This window comes from Macaca thibetana, chromosome 13 (genome assembly GCF_024542745.1).
Source record: "Macaca thibetana thibetana isolate TM-01 chromosome 13, ASM2454274v1, whole genome shotgun sequence".
Lineage (NCBI taxonomy): Eukaryota > Metazoa > Chordata > Mammalia > Primates > Cercopithecidae > Macaca > Macaca thibetana.
The window spans coordinates 84,554,473-84,570,586 of NC_065590.1; positions in this window are offsets into that span (position 1 = coordinate 84,554,473).

Below are 16,114 nucleotides of genomic sequence, written 5' to 3' on the forward strand. Positions count from 1 at the left end.
GTGCCTATGGAGACTGTAACTCTATGGAAGGCAATTAGATAGAGCCAGAATGTTATGGTGTATTATTTACTCTTTGCTGGTTTTAGAAAAGCATAACAAGAAAAAGATAAATACAAACAAGATTTGGAAAGTTTGTAAGCAGTATGGGAAAACACAAGTGCTTCTGAATTACAAAGAGCACAGATAAGGCTATTTGCCCAGAGCCTTTCATTAAAGCCCTATCATTAAGACTTTCAGACAAGCTAAAGGATACAGCTTTGTGCCAGAAAATCAGGCTAATATTTGTAACTAACTAAGAACTTGCATAGCTTATCCCAATTAAAATGAGGGAGAGAGGTATAGGATCAATACTGATTTTGGTATCTAAAGCCAAATTTAGCAGGTGTCTATAAAGGAAGTTTGGGTGAGGTTACTTGAGCGCAAACATGCTAAGTGCCAAAAGATCAGAAACTTACTAAGTTTTTGAAGGAATTGTAGACCACAGGGCTGGGCTACAAAATCTTTGAGCCTCTCGAAACTGCATCAACTGAAAGCTGGGTATGTCTGCAGACCTGACGAAGAGGATTGTAGATCACTTAGAGGTTCAAGATTTTGGAATAGAGGCAGTAACTGGAGGGATCCTTATTTTGTGTCCCTTGTGGTAAAAGGTCCATGTTTGGAGAGGAGAGTGCAGATTGTTAAAAGCCAGGCCAGAGTGATAGGCTGAAGTAGATATCATATTGCTGTGCACTTTTAGTTATGTTCTCCCTTTCTTTTTTATTTTATACTTTAAGTTCTGGGATACATGTGCAGAATGTGCAGGTTTGTTACATAGGTGTACACATGCCATGGTGATTTGCTGCACCCATCAACCCATCATCTACATTAGGTATTTCTCCTAATGCTATCTCTCCCCCGGTCCCCGGCCCTCCGACAGGCCCCGAGGTTTGATGCCCCTCTCCTCCCACCTCTGTGTCCATGTGTTCTCATTGTTCAACCCCCACTTATGAGTGAGAACATGCGGTGTTTGGTTTTCTGTTTTTGTGTAAGTTTCCTGAGAATGATGGTTTCCAGCTTCATCCATGTCTCTGCAAAGGACATGAACTCATCCTTTTTTATGGCTGCATAGTATTCCATGCAGCCATGTAATCCACCACACCACATGGTGTATATGTGCCACATTTTCTTTATCCAGTCTATCATTGATGGGCATTTGGGTTGGTTCCAAGTCTTTGCTATTGTGAATAGTGCTGCAATAAACGTATGTGTGCATATGCCTTCATAGTAGAATGACTTATAGTCCTTTGGGTATATGCCCTGTAAAGGGATTGCTGACTCAAATGGTACTTCTAGTTCTAGATCCTTGAGGAATCACCACACTGTCTTCCACAATGGTTGAACTAATTTATACTCCCACCAACAGTGTAAAAGCATTCCTTTTTCTCTACATCATCTCTAGCATCTGTTGCTTCCTGACTTTTTAATGATCACCATTTTAACTGGCATGAGATAGTATCTCATTATTGTTTTGATTTGCATTTCTCTAATGACCAGTGATGGTGAGCTTTTTTTCGTGTTTGTTGGCTGCATAAATGTCTTTTTTTGAGAAGTGTCTGTTCATATCCTTCAAGTACTTTTTGATGGAGCCATTTGTTTTTTTCGTGTAAATTTGTTTAAGTTCTTTGTAGATTCTGGATATTAGCCCTTTGTCAGATGGATAGATTGCAAAATTTTCTCCCATTCTGTAGATTGCCTGTTCACTCTGATGATAGTTTCTTTTGCTGTGTAGAAGCTCTTTAGTTTAATTAGATCCCATTTGTCAATTTTGGCTTTTGTTGCTATTGCTTTTGGTGTTTTAGTCATGAAGCCTTTGCCCATTTCTATGTCCTGAATGTTATTACCTAGGTTTTCTTCTAGGGTTTTTATGATTTTAGGTCTTAACATTTAAGTCTTTAATCCATCTTGAGTTAATTTTTGTAAAAGGTGTAAGGAAGGGATCCAGTTTCAGCTTTCTGTATATGGCTAGTCAGTTTTCCCAACATCATTTATTAAATAGGGACTCCTTTCCCCATTGCTTGTTTTTGTCAGGTTTGTCAAAGATCAGATAGTTGTAGATGTGTGGTGTTATTTCTGAGGCCTCTGTTCTGTTCCATTGGTCTATATATCTGTTTTGGTACCAGTACCATGCTGTTTTGGTTACTGTAGCCTTGTAAGTGTAATTTGAAGTCAGGTAGTGTGATGCTTCCAGCTTTGTTCTTTTCATTTAGGATTGTCTTGGCTATGCAGGTTCTTTTTTGGTTCCATATGAACTTTAAAGAATTGAAAAGTTTGTTCCAATTCTTTGAAGAAAGTCAATGGTAGCTTGATGGGGATAGCATTGGATCTATAAATTACTTTGGGCAGTATGGCCATTTTCACTATATTGATTCTTCCTATTCATGAACATGGAATGTTTTTCCATTTGTTTGTGTCCTCTCTTATTTCCTTGAATAGTGGTTTGTAGTTCTCCTTGAAGAGGTCCTTCACACCCCTTTTAAGTTATATTCCTAGGTATTTTATTCTCTTTATAGCAATTGTGAATGGGAGTTCACTCATGATTTGGCTCTGTTTGTCTGTTATTGGTGTATAGGAATGCTTGTGATTTAGCACATTGATTTTGTATGCTGAGACTTCACTGAAGTTGCTTATCAGCTGAAGGAGATTTGGGACTGAGACAGTGGGGTTTTCTAAATATACAGTCATGTCATCTGCAAAGAGAGATAATTTGACTTCCTCTTTTTCCAATTGAATACTCTTTATTTCTTTCTCTTGCCTGATTGCCCTGGCCAGAACGTCCAATACTATGTTGAAAAAGGAGTAGTGAGAGAGGGCATCCTTGTCTTGTGCCTGTTTTCAAAGGGAATGCTTCCAGTTTTTGCACATTCAGTATGATACTGGCTGTGGGGTTGTCATAAATAGCTCTTATTATTTTGAGATACATTCCATCAATACCTAGTTTATTGAGAGTTTTTAGCATGATGGGCTGTTGAATTTTGTTGAAGGCCTTTTCTGTATCTATTGAGATAATCATGTGGTTTTTGTCATTGGTTCTGTTTATGTGATGGATTTTGTTTATTTATTTGCATATGTTGAACCAGCCTTGCATCCCCGGGATGAAGCCGACTTAATCATGCCACCATGATCAAGCTTTTTGATGTGCTGCTGGATAAGCTTTTTGATGTGCTGCTGGATTCAGTTTGCCAGTATTTTAATAAGGATTTTTTGAATCCGTGTTCACCAGGGATATTGGCCTGAAATTTTCTTTTTTTGTTGTGTCTCTGCCAGATTTTGTATCAGGATGATGCTGGCCTCATATAATGAGTTAGAGAGGATTCCTTCTTTTTCTATTGTTTGGAATAGTTTCCGAAGGAATGGCACCAGCTCCTCCTTTTACCTCTGGTAGAATTTGGCTGTGAATCCGTCTGGTCCTGGATGTTTTTTGGTTGGTAAGCTATTAATTACTGACTCAATTTTAGAACTTGGTCTATTCAGGGATTTGACTTCTTCCTGGTGTAGTCTTGGGAGGGTGTATGTGTCCAGGAATTTATCCCACAATAATAGTGGGAGACTTTAACACCCCACTGTCAATATTAGACAGATCAATGAGACAGAAAATTAACAAGGATATACAGGACTTGAACTCAGCTCTGGACCAAGTGGACCGAATAGACATCTACAGAACTCTCCACCCCAAATTAACAGAATATACATTCTTCTCAGCACCACATTGTACTTATTCTAAAATTGGCTGCATAATTGGAAGTAAAACACTCCTCAGCAAATGCAAAAGAACAGAAATCATAACAAACAGTCTCTTAGACCAGGGAACAGTAAAATTAGAACTCAGGATTAAGAAATTCACTCAAAACCGCACAACGACATGGAGACTGAACAACCTGCTCCTGAATGACTACTGGGTAAATAATGAAATGAAGGCAGAAATAAAGATGTTCTTTGAAACCAATGAGAACAAAGACACAAGGTACCAGAATCTCTGGGACACATTTAAAGCAGTGTGTAGAGGGAAATTTATAGCACTAAATGCACACAAGAGAAAGGAGGAAAGATCTAAAATCGACATGTTGTTCTCCCTTTTTTCTTAGTTGTATGGTCACTAAGCCATTAACTACATTTTCTGGCTTTCTTTGAAGCTAGGTGTGGCCATGTGACTAAATTCTCACTAATGGGATGTGAGGATAAGTATGGCTGTATGCAACTTCTGGATTATCTTCTTCAAAGTCCTTGCCATGTATTTTCTACCCCCTTTCCTTCCCTTTATCTGGAAATGGTATGACTAGAACAGAAGGAGGCCCTAAGTTGAGCATAGCAGAGCTGTCTCACTAGCCTGGGAGCCTGGATGACATAATGGAGCAGAGACCACCTATTTGTTCTCAAGAGTTACATGAGAGAGAAAAGAAGTGTACATCATTCGAGCCAATAATTTTGGCGTCTCTTTGTATAAAGTCAGAAAAATAAAAGCAGCTTAGCTTTTATTGTAATTCAAATGATTTCAAAAGTCTCTATAATCAATGAAACTACTGGTGTCTATAAACCAAAGAGGAAGGATGCAAAGGGAATAAGCATAAGTATATATTTAAAGAGGAAAGATCTTTAGAAATTAGACAGGTACAAAAGGTTTTATTCTCTCTCTCTAGATATGTGTGTATGTATTTATATGTGTGTGCATATATACACACATACACACATATACATATATAACACTACATAATTATCTGTAATATTGTTTATATATATTAATATATATAATTTTGTTATATATAGTTTAATATATACAATTTTAATATATATTAAAATTTTACTTTAAAATATAATTGTATTTTAATATATGTAAAATTTTAATATACATACAATTTTAATATGTATACATACACATACACATATATAGCACTACATAATTTGTAGTATTATTTGATTTTTCATAAATAGAGGTAGAGATATGTAAAATCAGTGGGTAGCTTATTGAGAAAAAATAATTTTTTTTAAAAAATTATATTTTAATATGGTTGTCTGACATCTGGGCACTGAGAGCAACTGGAATCCCCCAAATACATTCTTTTAGAGTACTAAAAGGTATGGTTTGAAAAGATATGTTCTTAGATCGAAAAAGTTTAAAAGCTGCATAGACTCTTTAAAAGAGTGCTTTTTATAGTTTTGTATTTGTTAATCTTTAACTGTGTGTCTCCAGGAGGGAATTTCTTTCCCACAGAATACGTAATGGGACCAATATTTTGTGTTATGCAATGCTACTTTAAACAAAAGAGTGAAGCCATGCTGAGATACTCTGGTTCACAATGAGCTAAAAATATCCATCATGTTAATCCAGGTTTCTTCACAGAACTCTTCTCTGCCCTGCCCCTGGGAGACATCTAAACTCTCAGACTGATGTTTGGCCCTGGCAGAAGCTCAGATACCTTATCTGACCCGACCCAGGTATGACCACAGCTCACACTTGCCTTGCAAGAGAAGAAGTTGTTACCAGTTTGATTTCAAATGCTCACCTTGTGGGATTTCAGCCTGCATGAGACACTCCGTGTAAAAATGGCAAAACTCAAGGGAATTCATTATTTACGTTAATGAAAATGTTTGTTAACATTTTACTTTTCAAAATATGGGTAGTAATGGTTTGATTTGGGAGGTATGATCAGTCTTGATGCTGCTTTTCATTTTAGAGTCTCGAGTCCCTGTGACAAAGCTGTAGCTGGAACCTGAAAGTGAAGCAGCCTGCTGTTCAAGAACAAGCGCATGCAAGAGATGAGGGATACTGCGAGAAAGTTAGCTTTTCTTTAGAAATGTCCAAGTTCCCTTATGGAAAACAGCTTCTTCAATCAAAAATGAAATCAAAAGACAAAATCAACCAAGGGTAAGGAGGAGAGAAACATCCACAGTTGCCAGCACAAAAGCAAAAGAGAAATCGATAGAGATATGGAGGAGAAAATGTACAAAACTGCCAAAGATGAGGTACCCAGACATGAATGATGAAGCTCCAGACTTTTCTCTGCTGGCCGCCTTCTTATGGCCCAGGAACACCTGCATGAAATGAACTAAAAATCACAATTTAAATAATAACGATAGCAAGAGAAGTAGAAATGCCAAGTGAGAACTCTCCCAGGAAACTTAAGCTAGTATAGCAACTCCTGATAATTTTACAATACCTTACACTGTGCAAATATACAGTCTATTGTTGTTACCTTGAGCTTGCAGTTAGATTCAGTGTGAATCTCCATCCACCCCCAAATGCTGGGATTTGACTTATCATGTACTCTATCAATGAAATGGGGTAATGTTTGTACCACCAACATTTTTATGAGAATATTGTGAGGATAAAATTAAGAAGTTCAGAAAAAACACTCAGCATGTAACGATCAATTAGTAAATATTACTAGTTTTTGTTGTGTTTACAAACATTTATATCCTTTGTCACACATTCTTCTTCATAGTACTATGGTATTTTGGTAACATTATCTCTTCCATTTAGATAACTATGCTAATAATCAAAAAGGTTAACCTAATCAAAGTCACAGAACTTCCAAGATAACTCAAATGTGGGTTTCTTATTGTGAGTTCAATGTTTGTCTTTCCTCTTTACTACGTCATGGCCATTTTCAGACCAAAATTTAGAGATCTAATGTACAGCAAGAGGACTGTAGTTAATAAGGTACTCTATACCAAAAGTTCACCAAGAGTAGATTTTAGAAACATATGTGCGCGTGCACACACACACACACACACACACACACATAACAAAGTGATGAATTTGTGAATTTGTTTGTGATAATCATTTCATTATGTATATCTATTTCAAAACACATGTTATACACCTCAAATGTATACAATACAAAATGAATGTGATTAATTCAGTGATTTAAGTTAAAGCTTACTGTGATTATTAATTTTAATGCAAAATACTTTGTTTTAAAAATTCTTTTTAAAATTTTTTCATTATAAAGCTCTAAACTAAGTACCCTGCCAGATATTGATTGTAACAGAAATTCCCACATTTGGGTGATCCTTTTGATAGTCCCATCTATAGGTAAGTTCTCAGGCTAGACATATTTTTTATAGTTCAGTGGATTTAAGATTGGAATAACTGGCTAGCCATATGCTGAAGAATGAAGCTGAACTCTACCTTTCACAATATACAAAAATTAACTCGAAATGCATCAAAGATTTAAATGTAAGACTTCAAACTATAAAAATGCTAGGAGAAAACTTAGGAAATACTCTTCTCAATACTGGCATTGGCAAATAATTTTTGGCTAAGCCCCCAAAAGCAACTGAAAACAAAACAAAAATTGAGAAGTGGGACCCAATTAAACTAAAGAGCTTCTGCACAGAAAATAAAACTATCAACAGAGTAAATAGACAACCTACAGAATGGGAGAAAGTATTTGCAAACTATGCATCTAATGAAGGCCTAATATCAAGAATCTATAGAGAACTTAAATCAGCAAGCAAACAAACAAACAAGGAAAAAACACAACCCCACAAATAGCTTCATTAACAAAATGGGCAAAGGACATGAACAGGCATCTCTCAAAAAAAAACATACAAGTAGCCAATGAACATGTTTAAAAAAAGCTTAGTATCACGAATCATCAGAGAAATACAAATCAAAACCACAATGAGAGACAATTTCACACCAGTCAGAATTACTATTATGAAAAAGCCAAAAAACAATAGATGCTGGCAAGGCTGCAGAGAAAAGAGAATGCTTATACACTATTGGTAGGAATGTAAATTAGTTCTGTCACTGTAGAAAGCAGTTGGAGATTTCTCAAAAATTAAAACAAGGCTATCATTTGACCCAGCAATCCCATTACTGGCTATATACCCAAAGGAAAATAGATCATTCTACCAAAAAGACACATGAACTTGTATGTTCACCACTGTGTTATTCAAAATAGCAAAGATATAGAATCAACTTAGGTGCCCATCAGTGGTTGATTGGAAAAAGAAAATGTGGTACATATATACCACAGAATACTACACAGCCATAAAAAAAATAAAATAATGTCCTTTGCAGCAACATGGGTGCAGCTGGAGGTCATAATCCTAAATGAATTAACACAGGAACAAAAAATCAAATACCACACGTCCTCACTTAAAAGTAGGAGATAAAACTTGAGCACACATGGAAATAAACATAGGAATAATAGACACTAGGGACTAGAGTGGGGAGGGGGTGTGAATTGAAAAACTATCTATGGATTACTGTGCTCACCTGGCTGATAGGATCATTCGTACCCCCAAACTTCAGCATCACTCAATATACCCATCTAACAAACCTGGACGTGTACCTCCTGTATCTAAAAGTTGAAGAAAAAAGTAATCAGAAAAATAAGAAGAGAAAGTTGTATTCATAAGTTTTTAGCTAAGAATATTGTCTTTGGTGGAATCTATAAACCCCAAATTCTAGTGTTTCGTTTAGATTATTAAAAGATCCATAATGCAATTCACAAAGTGAAATTTGTTAGCAATCTGAGGGCATCACAGAAACAGCTGTGGTTTCTGTTTACTAAAATTTAAGTATATTAAAGTCTTTCAAATACACAGAAAACTAACCAACTTCCTATACATACCACCTGTATTAAAAAGAAGCTTATGATTATCACATTACAATGAAGTTGGTGTGTCTTTCCCATTCATCTTTTAATCTTTTTGTACATATGTATCAAAGGTAAATAATATATAGTATGAGTTTTGTATTTTAAAATTTCATACCTATGGAATCATATTGTAAGTATTATTCTGCAACTTACTGTTTATAATTGACAAATAATAATTATGTATATAAGGTATAATGTGATGTTTTAATCTATACATACATTGTAAGAAGACTGAGTTAAGCTAATTAATATAACCATCACCTCACCAACTTATTTTCTGTGGGGAGAATGTTAAAAATATATTCTTTTAACAATTTAAAAATACATAACACATTAATTGTGATCTCAATGCAATGCAATAGATCACCAAAACTTATTCCTCCAATCCAAGACTTTGTACCATTTGATCAATATCTTCTCTATTCCATTTCTCCTCTTCCTCATCCCTCAGCCTCTGGTAACTAACATTCTGCTTTCTGTTTCTATGAGATAGATTCTTTAATTTTAAAGTCTGTCTATAAGATAGACTTAATATTCCACACATAAGTAAAATCATGCAGTATTTTTCTGTATCTGGCTTATTTCACTTTGCATAATATCCTCTATGTTTCTTAATGTTGTCACAAATGACATAATTTTCTTTCTTTTTAAGGCTGACTCATGTTCCAGTGGCATCACAGAAACAGCTATGGTTTCTTTTTATTAAAATTTAAGTACACATATTATACATTCTACATTTCCCCTGCCATTCATCTGTTGATGGACACTTTCGTTGCTTCCATAGCCTGGCTATTATGAATAACAGTGCAATGAATATGGTGATGCAGACTTCTCTCTGACGTAACAATTTCAATTCCTTTGTGTATATACCCAAAACTAAAATTGCCAGATTATTTACTAATTCCATTTTTAGTTTTTAAAGGAATCTTCATACTGTTTTCCAAATTGCTGTACTAATTTACATTCATCAATAGTATACAAGGGTTCTCTTTTCTCCACATTCTTGTCAACACTTATTATTTGCATTTTTGATATTAGCCACTCTAACTGGTGTGAAGTGGTATCCTGGTTTCAATTTGTATTTCTCTGATTAGAGATGTTGAACATTTAAAACATATATTTTAACATCTCTTCTTTGAAGAAATGTCTGTGTAGATTCTTTGTCCACTTTATAACTGGATTATTTGTTTTTTTTACTATTGAGTTGTTTGAGTTCCTTCTATATTTTGGTTTATTAGCCTCTTATAAGATACATGGTTTGCAAATATTCTTTCACAATCTTGGTATGGTATCTACACTTTGTTAATTGATTCCTTTGCTCTACAGAAGGTTTTTCGTTTAAAGCAGTCTCATTTGCCTGTTTTTGTTTTGTTGCCTGTGCTTTTGGACTCCTATCCAAAAACAATCACTAACTGGACCAGTGTTGCAGAGCTTTTTCTATGTGTTCTTCTAGTAACATAACAGTGTCAGATCATACATTTCAGCCTTTTATCTATTTTGAGTTGATTTTTGTATACAGTGTGAGATAAAGATCTAATTTTATTATTCTGCATGTGGATATATAGTTTTCCCACCCCCATGTATTAAAGAGGTATCCGTTCCTCATAGTATGTTCTTGGCACCTTTGTCAAAAATCAGTTGACTGTAAATACCTTGGTTTATTTCTGGGCTTTATATCTTGTTCTATTAGTGGAAGTGTTTTTGTTGTGAGGGTACCAAGCTATTTTGATTACAATAGCTTTGTGACATATTTTGAAATCAGGAAGTGTGATGCATCCAGCTTTGTACTTTTTGATCAAGATTACTTTGAATATTTAGAGTCTTTTCTTGATTCCATATGAGTTAGAATTATTTCTTTCTCTTTCTGTAGAAAATGATATTGGGATTTTGATAGGAATTACATTGAATCTATAGATAACTTTCAGTAGTATGGACATTTTAACAATATTAATTCTTCCAATCCATGAACACGGAATATTTTCCCATTTATTTGTGTCTTCTTCAATTTCTTTTCTCAAAGTTTTGTAGTTTTCAGTGTACAAATCTTTTACTTCATTAAATTTACTCCTAAGTCTTTTATTTTGTTGATACTATTATGTGGAATTTTTTTAAAATTTATTATTTCGATTGCTCATTATTCGTGTATGGAAACACTACTAAATTTTGTAGTGTTGGTTTTGTAACTTACAGTTTTACTGAACTTATCAGTTCCAATAGTTTTTCCAATGAAATCTTTAGAGTTTTTTTATATATAAGATTATGTCCATATCTTTCCAGCAAACAATGACAATTGCACTTCTTCTTTTGCTATATGAATGCCTCTTATTACTTTTTCTTGCTTAATTGCTCTGGCTAGGATTTCTAGTACTATATTAGATAGAGGTGGCGAGAGTGGGCATCTTTGTGTTGTTCCTGATGTTAGAGGAAAAGCTTTTGATTCTTCACCATCAAGAATAATGTTAGCTGTAGCCTTGTCATACATTACCTTTATTATGTTGAGGTATTTTCCTTATATAGCTATTTTTGAGTATTTTAATAATAAATTAGTGATTTATGATTAAATATAAATCATAAATGAGTGATTTATAATTAAATATAAATCATAAATATAATACATATATATTGAAATAGAAATATACCCCATTTGCCCTCAGCCCCATATGCCTTATGTGAGTTCTTTACCCAGTAGGATAATTGAATTCTTAGTTCCTAGGGCTCTGAGTCCTTGGCAGTCTTGCCTAGATGGTGTTGCTATCACACTCATTTTTAGCAATTAAAAAAAATTATCTCCAGGATTCCAAATCTTCTTCTCCTTGTTTCCATTGAATAGTAGTCTATTTTTTTTAAGTAAACTACTATGCTACAGAAACAATTATTTGTGTATATATACACATGTGCATATATATATATACACACATATATATAAATTATTATATATATGTTTGTTGCTCAGGTTATATGACTAACCTGAGGCAGCAGGGGTCTCTGCTCATTACAGTCTCACAGAAACCCAGGCTGATGGAGGCTCCAACTTGACACAATTTTACCTGATGACTAATGCTTGAAAAATAGAATAAAGCAAATTATTTAATATATCTTAATATTTCTGCTCACAATTCATGGGCTTTGTCCAAGCCACCAGGCCAACAAGGCTATGACTATATTCAAAGACACAGGGAGGTGCATGCTACCATATGCCTGAAAAGAGGAGATACATATTTGGGAATAACTTTGTGATAACTACCATATGCAGTAAATTTATTTTACCTTGCTAAATCAATATTATACACCACAGTCAATACTTCCATTTTTTCCCCTTGTTCATTTAATTATATGTGAATCTGAATAGGTAAGGTGATATGCTTAACTTTTAGTCTCTAGAAAAATTGCTGTGCCCCTGGCAAAAGCATTTCTTTCCTTAGGAATTAAGTTCTCTAAAATGGCAGTACTTAGAATCATTGAATGAAAAGTAAAATATGTGTGCCTGGTCACAATAATGAGTGGAGTCACTCAAATTTCCATCCCTTCCATCACAGTCTGATGGAAGGGGTAGTGCCCCCCATCATGGGCCTGGAGGCCCAGGAGGAAAATGTGGTTTTGTGTCCCAGACCCTGGGTCCCCATGCTGTGTGCAGCCTAGGGACTAGGTGCCCTGTGTCCCAGCTGCTCCAGCTGTAGATGAAAGGGACCAACGTACAGCTCGGGCTGTGGCTTCAGAGGGTGGAAGCCTCAAGCCTTGGCATCTTCCACGTGGTGTTGAGTCTGTGAGTGTTCAGAAGTCAAGAATTGAGGTTTGAGGACCTTTGCTTAGATTTCAGAAGATGTATGGAAATGCCTGGATGCCCAGGCAAAAGTTTGCTACAGGGGTGGGGCCCTCATGGAGAACCCCTGCTAGGGTAGTGTGGAAGGGAAATGTGGGGTCGGAGCCCCCACACAGAATCCCTACTGGGGTGCTGTCCAGTGGAACTGTGAGAAGAGGGTCACTCTCCTCCAGACCCTTGAATGGTAGATGCCACTGACAGCTTGCACCATGCACCTGGAAAAGCCACAGACACTCAATGCCAGCCTCTGAAAGCAGCCAGGAGGGAGGCTGTACCCTGCAAAGCCACAGGGCAGAGCTGCCCAAGACCATGGGAACCCACCTCTTGCATCAGCATGACCTAGATGTGAAACCTGAAGTCAAAGTAGATCATTTTGGAGCTTTAAAATTTGACTGCCCTGATGTATTTCTGACTTTCATGGGCCCTGTAACCCCTTTGTTTTGGATAATTTCTCCCATTTGGAATGGCTATATTTACCCAATACCTATACTCCCACTGTAACTAGGAAGTAACTACCTTGCTCTTGATTTTACAGGCTCATAGGCAGAAGGGACTTGCCTTGTCTCAGATAAAACTTTGGACTGTGGACATTTGGGTTAATGCTGGAAAGAATTAAGACTTTAATGATACGGAATGATCTGGTTCGGCTGTGTCCCCACCCAAATCTCAACTTAAATTTTATCTCCCAGAATTCCCACGTGTTGTGGGAGTGACCGAGGTGGAATTAATTGAATCATGGGAGCTGGTCTTTCCCATACTGTTCTCATGATAGTGAATAAATCTCACGAGATCTGAAGGGTTTATCAGGGCTTTCTGTTTTTGCTTCTTTCTCATTTTCTCTTGCCACTGCCATGTAAGAAGTGCCTCTTGCCCCCTGCCATGATTCTGAGGCCTCACCAGCCATGTGGAACTGTAAGTCCAATTAAACCTCTTTTTCTTCCCAGCCTCAGGCATGCCTTTATCTGCAGCATTGAAACAAGCTAATACATAATCCTATATTCAAGCTACGAGGGAAATAGCACCATATAAAACATTTTGTAGGAGAGAGGATCTGTTTCACAAATTGGTGTCTTTCAGCTTGTGATGTAACTGAGTGTTCAACTGGCAATTCCACTGTTCTTTAAAGTCACTTACTAGTATGTGATGGGACATATGGCATGGCCTGTGAATATCATGAATTCTCTCTTGTACTTTGCTTTATCTTGTATGAAATGAGGTCCTTTGTTAGATGCATCATAATATGGAGTACTAATAAGGCAAGAAAACACAGGCACTTTTCTTTGGTCAAGCCTCCTAGGAAACCAGCTTTGAGTCAACTTTGTATGCAGAAGGTTTCTTGGAACATGTTCTCCAGAACATTTGCAAGGGAGTGAGGAAGGAGGGTTAAGCATAAAGAGAAAGTCAATTGCTATGAAGTTGCAATAGAGCACTCAGCCTATTCTTCAGAGATCTCTGGAGCTAAGATGACCTTTCACTGAGATGAGGGCTAGGCCTCAACCTATATCCCTGCCTCAACCTGTCACTAAGTGCAGGATACACTGGGAAAAATGTATAAACTCAGGCAAAGCAGCTCCTTTGAGTGGGAGAAATTCCCAGAAAGATTGTTAGCTGTGAGCCAACAGCAGCTGACTCTCCCAGCAGCTGGGGAGATGTTCATCACGGCTGCTTTACAAATGGGGTTACTCAGCTGGACAGTAGCCATTCTAGCCATAGCAAGGGGAAGTGACATGCTTTAGTATGTGTATAACTTCCATTGTAACGAACATGGGTAGTCGGTTAAGGTGATTATATTTTCATTCTTTAATTTATTAATATATTGCATTGTTAAATTTTTCTAATGTTACACCAGCCTTATATTCTTAAGAAAATCTTTTCTTGGGCAAGATTAAATCTAGACACACTGCTACATTTGATTTCCCAATATTGTATTAGAATTTTTTTATCTATGTTCATAAGTATGATTGGTCTATAATTATCTAGTTCTCTACTTATCTAATTTTCATGTCAAGATTGAATCAGTCTCATAAAAAAGTTGGGTTTTTAACCTTTTTTATCTGTTCTTTGAAACTGGTTTGAAGAATTATCTTTTCATTACAGTTTACAGAAAATTTACAAGTAAAATTCTTTTACCAATCTGACCTCATCTTCTACTCCTCCTTGCCCTTCAATTCCCTCTGATCCATTGTTACTGGTCCTTTTGCTGTACTGGGAACATGTGAGGCACCTGCCTGCATTGGCATTCTGATCTAGTTCTTTCCTCTATTTGTAATGCTCTTTCTCTGATATCAGCAGAGCTATTTTCCTCTCTCCTGAAACCCCCTGCCTAGATGGGCCTACTCTGACTTCCAATTTAAACCTCAGTCAAACTATGAACTCATATCCATCTCACTCCACCCACCCCTACTCCTTACCGTGTTCTATATAATGAACTTATTTTTAATAGTTTATTTTTGTCTCCCCTCACTAGAATTTCAACTCTTTAACTATAGTATTTTTGTTATTGTTTCATTTCATTTACTGATGAGCCCAAGTGCCTAGCATAGTGTCTGACACATAGTAGGGTTTCAATAAGTAGGGGGAAACAGAAGGGATGAAAGTTTTGTAACCACTCATTTAATTTCATTAATAATTATTGCTTTTGCAAACAATTAAAGTTTTCTTTTTCTTCTTAAGTTAGTCAATTCTGGTAATTTATACTTTTCCATAATATTGCCATTTCTCTAACATGTAAAATTATTGGCAAATGTTGTTGTTCATAGTAATTTCATGAGACTTTTGAAATCTCTTATATGTAGTCATATCCTGAATTTTTCATCTCTGATTTGTGTTCTCTCTCAGCTTCTCTCTCTCTTTCTCTTACATTCTTTAATCAGCCATACTTCAGCATAATCTAGTTTATGACTATTTTCAAAGAATCAGCTCCAAATTTGTGGATTAATTTTGTTTTTTAAATTTTATCAATTCATCCTTTATATGATTTATTTTCCTCACTCTTTTAATTTGTCCTATTTTTCTTTTTCTACTTTCTTGAGGTAAATACTTAATTCATTTGTTTTCTCCTTTTTTTCTTTTCTTTTTTGAGATGTATTCTCATGCTGTCACCCAGGCTGGAGTGCAGTGGCACTATCTCAGCTCACTGCAAACTCTGCCTTTTGGATTCAAGAGATTTTTGTGCCTCAACCTCTTGACTAGCTGGGCTTAAAGGCACATGGCACTATACCTGGCTAATTTTTGTATTTTTTTTTTTTTTTTCCCGTAGAGCTGGAATTTCATCATGTTAGCCAGGCTGGTCTCAAACTCCTGACCTCAAGTGATGCATCCACCTCGGCCTCTGAAAGTGCTGGGATTACAGGCATGAGCCACTGTGCCCAGCTTGTTTATTTTTAATCATCCTTTTTAAAAAAGTGTTTTTAATACTACAATGGATCTCTAGTTCCACTTGTACTACATTCCACAAGGGTTGATGTATAGTTTATTTGTTGTCACTGAGTTCTAAATGTTTTATAATTTTCGTTGTGTTTTCTTCTTAAATCTATTTGTTATTTAGGAGTATTTCCTTTTTTCATATGTATAGTTTTGGGTTCTAAGATTTCTAATTTATATATATTGTGGACAGGGATCATATGCCATGTGATAGCAATTATTTGAA